We start from the raw sequence: 12,156 nt of genomic DNA on the forward strand, positions 1-12,156 counted from the left end.
CAATGGACAAAGACAATAGGGAGTGAGGGCATGTGCTGAGGGGGTGGGAGCTGCCAGGGAGAGGCCAATTGGGGAAATGGAGACATATGTAATTCTTCAAACAATAAAGAATTTTAAAAAATTAAAAGAAACCCCTGGTAAAGTTCTCTTCTAACACCAGTGTTTTCCAACTAAATCTTTTAGAAAGGAATGGGAGACAATTTTTATTTCTTAACAATGAGCTTAAAATCAGTACATCCAATGCAAAATTTTGGTACTCTTTGAAACTTTATTTATTTATTTATTTATTTTCTCTTGGTACACATGAATTTAGCTTTTGTTTTATTGCCATTGATTGCTAAGGAATTTTAAGATAAAAATACAAAGTCATTAACATCAAGAGACACAAGGGCACTTTGGATTCCAAAATATCTTTATAAGGGGGTGTAAGTAAGGGGAACCTCACGTGTCACTTGCTTATTTTTTAAACTATTACTCTTTCAATTCTAATCTTTGAATAAAATATTTTTCTACAATATAAAATGACTTTTTCGATAAAAATCAGCACAGTAACATTGTCTATTTTACAATAAATCTGAAAGGAAAATATGGAAAAGAATATTCTTACACCATATAACATAACTTGTTTTTTTAATTGAAATTTTTTTGTTAATTGCCTAATCACCTAAATCAGTGAATAAGAATGCTCAGCTTCCAATCCATGAATATAGAATACAATATAATTTATTCTACATTTTGCTTCAAAGTTACAGAGATGACATCCACCCTATCCAATAAAAGAGTGATATGCAAATTGACCGTACCTCCGCTACACCCACAAGCCACGCCCACCAGCCAATCAGGAGTGATTATGCAAATTAACCCAAACAAGATGGCTACGGCCACAGAGAGAGCAGGAGGCTTGGGTTTCCCCGGCAATGGAGGAAGCCAAGCTTTCCTGCACACCCTGGCCAGCCCAGGCCTCTGCTCAAGGCTACAAAGTTTCCGTTATAGAAGATAAATCAATCCCAACAAAAATGGCGGTGGCCACAGAGCAAGCAGGAGGCTTGGCTCTGCTCAAGGCTACAAAGTTTCAATTATAGAACATAAATATATCCCAGATACCAGGGCCTCCGCTTGGGTTGCAGGGGACATGGCCGGCCCGCAAACCACCATAGGCCCCTCACCCAGGCTGCCCCACACCCCAAGAGAACCCCCACCCTGATCTGGAACACCCTTCAGGGCAAACCACCCGGCTCCCACCCATGCACCAGGCCTCTGTCCTATATAATAAAAGAGTAATGTGCAAATTGACCATCACTCCAACACACAAGATGGCTGCCCCCATGTCGTCAAAGATGGCTGCCCCCATGTGGACACAAGATGGCCGCCACAGATGGCCAGCAGGGGAGGGCAGTCGGGAGGGACCAGGTCTGCAAGGGAGGGCAGTTGGGGGTGATCAAGCCTGCAGGGGAGAGCAGTTAGGGGTGACCAGGCCTGCAGGGGAGGGCAGTTAGGGGTAAACAGGCTGGCAGGGGAGCTGTTAGGCATCAATCAGGCTGGCAGGGGACTGGTTAGGGGGTGATCAGGCTGGCAGGCAGAAGGGGTTAGGGGCAATCAGGAAAGCAGGCAGGCGAGCAGTTGGGAGCCAGCAGTCCTGGATTGTGAGAGGGATGTCCGACTGCCCGTTTAGGCCCGTTTCTACCAGGATCTGGCCTAAACGGGCAGTCGGACATCCCTCAAGGGTTCCCAGATTGCAGAGGGTGCAGGCTGAACTGAGGGATACACACGCCCGTGCAAGAATTTCGTGCACCGGGCCTCTAGTATAATTATAAAGCCTACTCTACATTTTCAAGTTTTCAATCCAAATATATAGATTAGAACAGGTCACTTTATTACTGACAACATTCATGGAAGGGCCAGATTCCTCATAAAAAGACAAAATAAGTTTGATTGGGAGCTGGCCATTGCTCTACTCACCCATCAACAGAATTATGGAAGTCAACAGGCAATATTTTTTCCTTTTTAAAATAGCAAAGGAACAAAAGAAGATTGGCTGTCTGTTGAGTGGGCCCCACATTAGAGTGCATAGCTCATCAGGATCAAAGCTGGCACCTGTGAGCAGTTAACTTCCTAAGAGCACTCACTGGGCATTATGTCATCTGTATTACAGCTTTCACCGTGGAAAGTATTTGAAAATACTTTATGCTCAAAATATACACTGAGTGGCCAGATTATTATGATCTCTGAATGCATAATAATCTGGCCACTCAGTGTATATCCTATATTATAAAAAGCTAATATGCAAATTTTCCCCTCGACCAGCAGGCAGGCCGGCCAACCACCCATATCCTCCCCCTGGCCAGGCTGGCCGGACCCCAACCATGCACAAATTCATGCACTCACTGGACCTTTAATATATATATATATGAGTGTGTGTGTGTGTGTGTGTGTGTGTGTGTGTGTATACTAGAGGCCCGGTGCATGAAATTCTTGCATGGGGGAGGGGTGTCCCTCAGCCCAGCCTGCACCCTCTCCAATCTGGGACCCCTCGAGGGATGTCTGACTGCCCGTTTAGGCCCGACCCTAGGGTCGGGCCTAAACGGGCAGTCAGACATCCCTCTCACAATCCAGGACTGCTGGCTCCCAACTACTCGCCTGCCTGCCTTCCTGATTGTCCCTAACCCCTTCTGCCTGCCAGCCTGATCACCCCCTAACCAGTCCCCTGCCAGCCTGATTGATGCCTAACGGCTCCCCTGCCAGCCTGTTTGCCACTCACTGCCCTCCCCTGCAGGCCTGGTCACCCTTAACTGCTCTCCCCTGCAGGCCTGGGTCCCCCCCAACTGCCATTCCCTGCTGACCCCGTCACCCCTAACTTCCCTGCTCTGCAGGCCTGATCACCCCTAACTGCCCTCCCCTGCTGGCCATCTTATGGCAGCCATCTTGTGTCCACATGGGGGCAATCATCTTTGACCACATGGGGGAAGCCATCTTTTGTGTTAGAGTGATGGTCAATTTGCATATTATTCTTTCATTAGATAGGATTAGATAGGATAGAGGCCCGGTGCACGGATGGGGGCTGGATGGTTTGCCCTGAGGGTGTCTCGAATCAGGGTGGAGGTTCTCTTGGGGTGTGGGGCCACCTGGGTGAGGGGCCTATGGTGGTTTGCAGGCTGGCCACGGCCCCCAGTGACCCAAGAGGAGGCCCTGGAATCTGGGATTTATTTATGTTCTATAATTGAAACTTTGTAGCCTTGAGCGGAGCCAAGCCTCCTGCTCGCTCCGTGGCCGCCCCCATTTTTGTTGGGATTTATTTATCTTCTATAATTTAAACTTTGTAGCTTTGAGTGGAGGCCAAGGCAGGCCAGGGCTTCAGAAACTTGGCTTCCTCCATCGTCAGGAGCAACTCAAGCCTCCTGCTCTCTCCAGCTCCATGGCTGCCGCCATTTTTGTGGGGATTTATTTATCTTCTATAATTGAAACTTTGTAGTCTTGAGTGGAGGCCTGGGCCAGCCAGGGCAGGCGGAAAGCTTGGCTTCCTTTTTTGCTGTGGAAACCCAAGCCTCCTGCTCTCACTGTGGCCGCAGCCATCTTGGTTGGGTTAATTTGCATACTCGCTTTTTATTGGCTGGTGGGCATGGCTTGTGGTATAGCGGAGGTACGTTCAATTTGCACTGCGTGGCCAGAAAATTATGCGTTCAGAGATCATAATAATCTGGCCACTCAGTGTATAGTATCCATTCCTTGTCCTGGAGGATCCAAGTATCTATACTAATATAAACCTAGGTGGCCCTCGCATGTGACGTTGCCACAAGATGGCTTCCACAAGATGGCTGCCACAATATGGCCAAGTGCACAGAGGAGGCGGGGCCCAGCAGCAACTTTGTGTGGTGAGGCCTGGGGGTCCCAGCATCTCCTCTGCCTCACGAAGAGCAGGCGTGTCCCATTGGAGAAGGCAGGTAGAGGCAGGGGAGGGCAGTTGGGGGGAATCAGGCCAGCAGGGGAGCAGTTGGGTGTCAATCACGCCGGCAGTGGAGTGGTTAGGGGGTGATCAGGCTGGCAGGCAGAAGTGGTTAGGGGCAATCAGGCAGGCAGGCAGGTAGGCAGGCAAGCGGTTACGAGCCAGCAGTCCTGGATTGTGAGAGGGATGTCCAACTGCCGGCGTAGGCCTGATCCTGTACATCCCCCTAGGGGTCCCAGATTGGAGAGAGTGCAGGCTGGGCTGAGGGACACCTTCCCCCCACCCCTGTACACGAATTTCATGCACTGGGCCACTAGTAAATCTAACATGATAATGGGCTTCTTCAGTCCAAAGGCAGGACTTCTTTGCAGTAGAGTGTCTCCAGTGTTTCACAAAAATAAATAAAAGCAGCAGCTAACATCTTTTCAGCTTCTTGACCTCTCCGCATTTCGTTGCTTCTTCCTCCCATCTCATTTCCTCTAAGTCATGTTGCATACCTAGTCTTAAACACTTTGCTTCTTCATCTTTGTAATTTATTTTCGTCATAGCCAAAGAATGTGCTTAGATATTTCTTCCTGATATTCTCCTTCATCATTGATAAAATCTTCCATTTTGGAGTCATAGTTCTCATCTTCCTCCTTTTCATATTCTCATTGTCTTTTGTAACCACCAGGGAAGGGAAACCCTTGAGAACATTGGGCAGATCTGTAACCAGCTAAAGAAGGCTTCATTCCATTCATCTGTCCATTGGTGGGCCAGGTAATGATATTCTTAGAAGATATTGTTTCTGAGACAAAAGTGCATTTGGGTTTATGGGGGGATCTAAGCTACTAACTAATCACCCAGGTCCCAAGGTGCTCACTGGTCTTCTAGGGCCTGAACTGCTGACAGTCTGTCCAGCTGAAACTGTGCCACTTACTGATCGCCCAGAGCCACTGACTGACCGCTTGGGGGGCACTGAGCCACTCATTGGTCGTCGGTTATGTGGATTGTGCACAGGCCACCCAGAGTCACCAGAACTGACCACTGACTTCCTAGAACCACCTGGGCCACTGATGGGTCATCCAGAGCCACCTGTACTGCTGACTGTCCTTCCAGGAGGACTTAAGTCACTGGCTGGCCTCTTGGTCCCACTGATTGATCGCTCAGGTTCTGAGCTGGAGCTGCCATTCTGGTGCCTGGGCACGGAGCCAGAACTAACCATAGGCTGAAGACTCCCTGTGATGGGCTGCCCAGGAGCTAGGCTGGAGCTGCTGCCTGATGGCCTGACACTTGGACTCTTAGCCTTATGTGGGGAGACCACAGGTCCAGGTCTGGAATGGCTAGGATAGAGAGGAGATTTTTCACTGTGTGCTCAGTAACAGATTTCTGAGTCCCTTTAGCAGAAGTCTTTGGAACACTTGGTGAAAAGGTGCTCAAGTGGGTCTTTCCAGCCCCATTGTCAACAGGCCTGTCATGGTCCTTCCGAAGTGAGGCTTAGGAGCAGTTGCTAGATCTTACTTTGGTCCTCTCTCCTGGCATGGATTTGGATGAAAACAAACCTAAATGTTTCTTCTTATCTGTGCTGGGTCTGAATTTCTTCTCAGTATGAAGAAGGTGAGTACCTTTGGGGGAAGGATGCTTGTCCCTGGAAACTCTGCTAGGTATTGGGCCCATACTTTCAGTATGAGAGGGCACCATTTTGGTCAGAGGTAGTCCTGCATCTGCTTCAGGCTTCTTTTTCATATGTCTTCATTCAAGAAGTTTTCACTCCCTAAGTTCTTGTGCAATCATAGGCCACTTTTCTGTGTTTTTTTTCCACTACCTTGATTTCCACTGGTTCATACTGTTGGAAGCTAGCCATTGTCTTCCCTATCAGAAAAGTGTAAACAAGGAATGCAGAAGGCTCATGAACCTTGAGCTCTGGCAAGGGCCAAAACTATGCACTGATTGTTTAGTTGAGACAATGCTGGCTCAAGCAATTTCCTGACCAAACAGACTCAAAGTAAATCTTTACTAATATTTACTGACCTTTAAGATAGTCTTTATGTTACCAGAATTGCCTGCCTGACTAAGGGCAATATGTGTATCTAAAATTGAATAAAAGACTGTCAGGGCTTGGGCACCAGTGAAGTCCTTGCCCTTGCATTGGACTCTCTGCCTGGCCCCCCATTATTTCCAAATTATTATTTCTTGTCTTGTCTCATCATTTGACCACAGCCTTTCTCCAGATCCCAAACCCTGAGCCATGTGGGACATGAACTCTCACATCTGGCACCTTGAATGATGGATATCTGGAAAAGAAGATTTATGCTGGAGCAGAAAAACAAAGTTTCACCAGCGAGGTGGGGAAAAAGAATTCACCAGATAGGTGGGGAAATTCACCGCATGCAAAGCCCACAGCCAGCTGCAGAAGTCGAGATCTGTAAGTAGGGTGGGAACATCTTTTTTTAGTCAGGCTAATGGGCAGAATTTGTCAAAAGGGGAGAAGCTTTATTGTAGACTGTTGGTTTGCATGCTTAAGGATAAAGGGATTAAAGTGTCAGAAGGTATTCTCTTACAGTTTTTGCATGTTATTATAGAACATAATCCCTGGTTTCCTGAAGAAGGTACATTAGATGTTGAATGTTGGGAAAGAGTTAGTCATAACTTGAAAAAACCTCAGCAGCAGGGAAAAATTTGCCTCCAAATTGTTTCTCCTTGTGGAACATGGTATTGCATTTGCTAGAGCCTTCTAGAGAAACAAAACAGGACAAACCCCCTCCCCTTGCACCTTCTGCTCCTAAAGAGGAGCAAAAAGAAAAATTGGAGGAATGGCCTTCATGGTCCCCTCCACCTCCATGTCCTAATCCTGAAACATTTAATTCACCATTAATAGAATCACTTATGCAAAGAGCTATCCGAGAAGGATTAAAGGACATGACGGTGGAGGACCAACTCGCTTTTCCTATTATACAAGTAGCTGACCCACAGCTCCTAAATCATATAATAAGATAGCATGAAAAATTTGACTTTAAAATAATAAAGGCCTTGCGTGAAAGCATTGTCCAGAATGGTCCTATAGCTCTTTTACTGGAGAAATTATGACTAATATTTCTGAAGCATTCTTAGCTTCTTATGATTGGTATTCTCTGGCTCACGGAGGAGATTATTTACTATGGAAGGGAGAATTTTTGGAGAAATGTCAGGAGCAAGCCCATGCAAACTGCGGGCTGAATGCTCAAATAACTTATGAAATGCTGACAGGACTGGGACAATATAATGACATGCAAAATCAGCTAAATTATGTGCAACAGGCATATGAGCAAATTAGACTTTGTGGAAGAAGAGCTTGGTGGGCTTTACCATCAAAAGGGGACCCTGAGGGAGCTTTTAGTAAATGTATGCAGGGGCCTACAGAGTCATTTTTTGACTTTATGGCTTGCCTCACTCAAGCAGTGAGATGACAGATTCAACATGAAACAGCAGGAGACATTTTAATTCAGCCATTAGCTTATGAAAATGCCAATGCTGATTGTAAGAAATGCCTGACGCCTCTGAGAAAAAATAGTACCATTACAGAAATGATTTGAGCATGTCAGAATGTGGGGTGAGGCACTTTTCAATCAAACTTACTCGCTGCCGCCATAACGGTGGGGAATAAAAGGTATTATAATTGTGGAAGAACAAGACATTTTAAAAAAGAATGTAAGCAACCAAGAAGGACACAAGGTGGCAATCTAAGGAAAGGCGTGAGCATTCTGCCTCCCAATTCAATCAACACAGATGAAACCTCTCTGTGTCCTAGAAGTCAGAAGGGAAACCATTGGGTTGGTTAATGTAGATCGAAATTTCATAAAAATGGACAGCCATTAGATCAAGACATAGGGAATGGACAGCCACAGGGAAACGGCCCCCCAGCCCCATCATCAATAGGGGAAATTTGCCCTGCAAGGCCCACAGTGGACTCCCTCATCTGAGCCACTCCAGGGAGCGCAGGCCTAGTTTTTAACAGTACTATAGCGGTCACTTTGACCCCTGATATGGTTCGGCAAGCTGTTCCTACAGGAATCTGGGGACCTGTACCATCAAGAACTTTAGGATTAATCTTAGGGAGAAGTGGAAAAACTCTGAAAGGACTAACTGTTCTGCCTGGAGTCATAGATTCAGACTATGAGGGAGAAATTAAGGTAATATTAGAATATAATCATATTATGCAACTTACTTCAGGACAAAGAATTGCTCAGATACTACTTCTACCTTTTATTCAGCAAGGTGAAGCTATAAATAGGAAAGGAGGAACACAAGGATTTGTAAGCTCAGATCGCTATTGGATACATGAAATTAGCAAAACCCATCCTATGATTAATTTAAGAATAGAGAGAAAACAGTTTAAAGGTTTAAGAGACACTGGAGCATATGTCAGCATTATCAGCAAAGAATTCTGGCCTCCAAGTTGGTCCATGGTAGAAGCTATAAGCTCTATCATGGGGGTTAGAGTTCCTGATAATACACAGTGCAGTGCTGCAGTGTTAAGGTGGCAAGATGAAGAAGGACAGACAGGATGGTTTCAGCCTTACATAGTCTCTGGGATTGCAATCAACTTATGGGGCCGGGATGTTTTAGAAGGTTTACAAGCTTGTATTATTACCGGCAAAGGACAGCAGTTAATAACTCAGATGGGATATCAGACTGGTCAAAGCTTAGGAAAAAATAATCAGGGAATTAAAGAGCCCATCGAAGCCAAAGGAAACCTAGAAAGACGAAGATTAGGGTATCAACATTTTGAGGAGTGGTTATTGCTCAATCTCCTCACCCTCATGCAGATCCTATACAATGGGAAGATGATAGACCTATATGAGTGGATCTGTGGCCATTAACCAAGGAGAAATTAGGTCATATTCATGAATTAATACAGGAACAAATAGAGCATAGATCCTTCTAATATTCCTTGGAATACACCTATATTTACTATACCTAAGAAGGCAGCAGGAAAATGGCAATAGTTACATGATCTTAGAGCGGTTAACACTACTATGCATACTATGGAAGCTTTACAGCCTGGATTCCCAGCGCCTTTGCAAATCCCTCTAGATTGGTCTCTTATAGTAGTAGATCTTAAGGATTGTTTCTTGACCATTCCCTTGGCACCTCAAGATAAACAGAGATTTGCATTTTCAGTGCCAGCTATTAATAATATAGACCCCATGAAAAGATATCAATGGAAAGTTTTGCCTCAAGGAATGGCCAATGGCCCCACCTAGTGTCAAAAATATGTAGCTCAAGCTGTTCAGCCTTTAAGGGACAAATATTCCCGATGTTACATTATTCATTACATGGATGACTTGCTCTTAGCAAGTCTATGGGAAGAGCAGACTTTGGCAATATAAAAATTGCTCCAGAAAAGGTACAGAAAGAAACGCCTTTCAAATATCTGGAAACCATAATTGAAAAGCAACGTATCAGGCCTCAAAAGGTGGAAATAAGATTGCCTTAAAAGTTTAACTGATTTTCAAAAAGTATTAGGGTATATTAACTGGTTAAGACCTTATCTTAAAATCTCTACAGGAGAAATGACAATTCCTCATCCTGAACATTTACAGATGAAGCTAGGAAGGAGTTGCTAAGAATTGAGCAGGCAATCTCCTCAGCCCAAGTAGCATGGGTAGAGCCTGAATTGCCTTTATTGGGACAGATTAACCCTACTGCAAATAGTCCCACTGGAGTCATCTTCCAAAAAACTCTCCTGCTATTATTGAATGGGTCCACCTAGGGCATCAATCCTCTAAAACTGCAGTTAATATGTAGAACTTATGGCTCAGTTGATACCTCAACTTAGAAAGTGCTGCAGGTAGCTTAGAGGAGAAGAACCCCAATGCATTTACCTTTCCCTCACTGGGAAGCAATTAAAAATACTATTTCAAACTGATTTGAATTGGCAAATTGGACTAAGTGGATATTCAGGGGAACTTAGTTGTCACCTATTAAAAGACAAATTACTACAATTTTTATATTATACCTCCTTATTATACCAAAAAATTCTAGGCAGGAACCTATTCCTGGAGCATTAACTGTTTTTACTGATGGATCATCGAATGGTAAAGCTTCCTATCATACAATGAATTCAGACCGAGTCATAATGACCAGTCATACTTCTGTACAAAGAATTAAATTAGAGGCTATTAAGGCTGCATTGCAGGATTTCCAAGAGCTTCTTAATATTATCTCTGGCTCTTCTTATGCTGTGGGCCTAGTGAATAGAATTGAAACTGCTCAGTTAAAATGGCTCAGTGACCAAAGTTTATTTTTTACTATTTAAACAAGTTCAGCAGATTGTACACTCACATCAGGGCTCACAGTGTATTACCTGGCCGGCTAACAAAAGGAAATGCATATGCTGATCAATTGGTTGCTTTATTAAAACAGGCCTCAGAATCTCATCAACCTGCCAAAATGTTGTCCAAACAATTCTCGATCACTCGACAACAGACAAAACAGATTATCAGAGAATGTCTCACTTGCATATTACATCTGCCTCAAGGGTCTAATATAGGAATTAACCCTTGAGGATTGATAAGGGAACATATGTGGCAAATGGATGTAACACATTATACTCCTTTTGGACACCTTGGGCATTGCATGTCTCTGTATATACCTTTTCAAAGGGCCTATGGGCTACTGCATCTTCAGAGGAAATGGCAAAACAGATTATTAATCATTGCCTAGATGCTTTTGCCGTCAAGGCAATTCCAAAAATCATTAAAACTGTCAATGGACCAGCTTACACAACCTGTCATTTCCAGCAATTTTGTAAAAAGTGGAAAATTCACATCCCCCTGGGTCTCTCATATGCCCGGTGCCAGAGCAAGCTGCGGCCTCGAACCATTGCCCGGCCTCTGCCCATAGGCAGCAGGCACTGAAGCAGGTTGCACAGGGGGAAGCAGAAAAAAAAAAGTGGAAAATTCAGCACATTACATGAATACCATATAATTTGCAGGGACAGGCAATTATAGAACGCCAGCATCATAGGCTAAAATCCCAACTTGAAAAACAGAAAAGAGGGAATATGGAGAAATCGCCTGTAGGTAGACTACACTAAGCCTTAATTACTTTAAATTTTTTCACTTGTGATGCCGATGGCAAGACACCCATGGAAATAAATTGGTGTCAGAAGAAGCCAAAGGAAAATGGTCTGGTTAAATGGAAAGATCCCGAGTCTGGTTTATGGAAGGGCCCCAACCCCCTGTTAACATTTGGTCAAGGCTACACTTGAATATTTCCAGAAAATTTCTCAAAGCGCATGTGGATTCCCACAAGAAATATTAAACTTCAACATGGATCCGAGGGAGGAACTGGCCAGGTTAATGAGGACCTTGTACCTGGAGCCATGTCTTAACAGCTGCAGACAATCGACTACCCCAGCCGCAGATAGCAGCAGCCCCAAGCAACCCACTGAAGATAAGGAATGGGAGGAGGACGAGACAAATAGCCCAGAGGTCACCTGCGAGATGGTGAAGAAGATGGTCCAGAAAGCAGAGAGAATTTGTGAGGAGACCAGAACCCCAAGAATGCCTGAGAACGTCTTTCTTGCCCTGCTAGCAGTCATCAGCTGTGCGGTAATGCTACCGGGGCAAATGGGGAAGTATTTTGGACTTATGTTCCTGATCCTCCATGGGTAAGACACCTTACGTGGGCTGATCCCCCACCTAATGTAGTCACCAATAACACCAAACACCTTGGTCACCCAGGAGGACCACGGGTGGGGCAAGGAAGTATATGGGCAAAGTATAATTACATGGGTATCACCACCTAGCTTCCCTTTTGTATGACACAGAACCAAACCACAGCTCCTTTGTGTGTAAAATTAAAAAAGAGGCTTCTGACTAACATGGACACCAAAGAAGGGGGAAGCAAAAGCCGAAGTACATCTACTATCACTACTTGCTCTGGGGAGAGGTGCAGAAAATGTAACTTTACTAAGACACCCCACCACACTAAGCCGGTATGTAAAAAGTCTTATGAATGGCACCCTACCGAGGAAGAAATTAATTGGCAAGACTGTTATAGTGACCACCCCACCAGCAGCAAACTTAATAACAGTTTTTCCTTTGTGGGTTGGAGCCCGTATGGTTTTGCATATAGTAACAATCACACCCTAAAATGGAAGGGGAATGCATCCTATCCATATGTTGAAGCTAATCACTCCATTTCATGGCATGGAGGAGGATTTGTTGGATCTCAATTTCAACATGACAATT

The 12,156-nt window shown here is 44.8% G+C and overlaps 1 pseudogene across 1 annotated transcript in view; it reads right to left on the minus strand.

Annotated features, from left to right (window-relative positions):
• Positions 1–4,354: 4,354 nt before the first annotated feature.
• LOC308256632 (protein SPT2 homolog) overlaps positions 4,355–12,156 on the minus strand; it is a 215,628-nt pseudogene continuing 207,826 nt past the window's right edge. The window contains exon 3 of the transcript in view: positions 4,355–4,897. The product of the transcript in view is annotated as a protein SPT2 homolog (transcript). The remainder of the gene's footprint in view (positions 4,898–12,156) is intronic.

Source organism: Plecotus auritus, assembly GCF_963455305.1.
Source record: "Plecotus auritus genome assembly, chromosome: 8".
NCBI lineage: Eukaryota > Metazoa > Chordata > Mammalia > Chiroptera > Vespertilionidae > Plecotus > Plecotus auritus.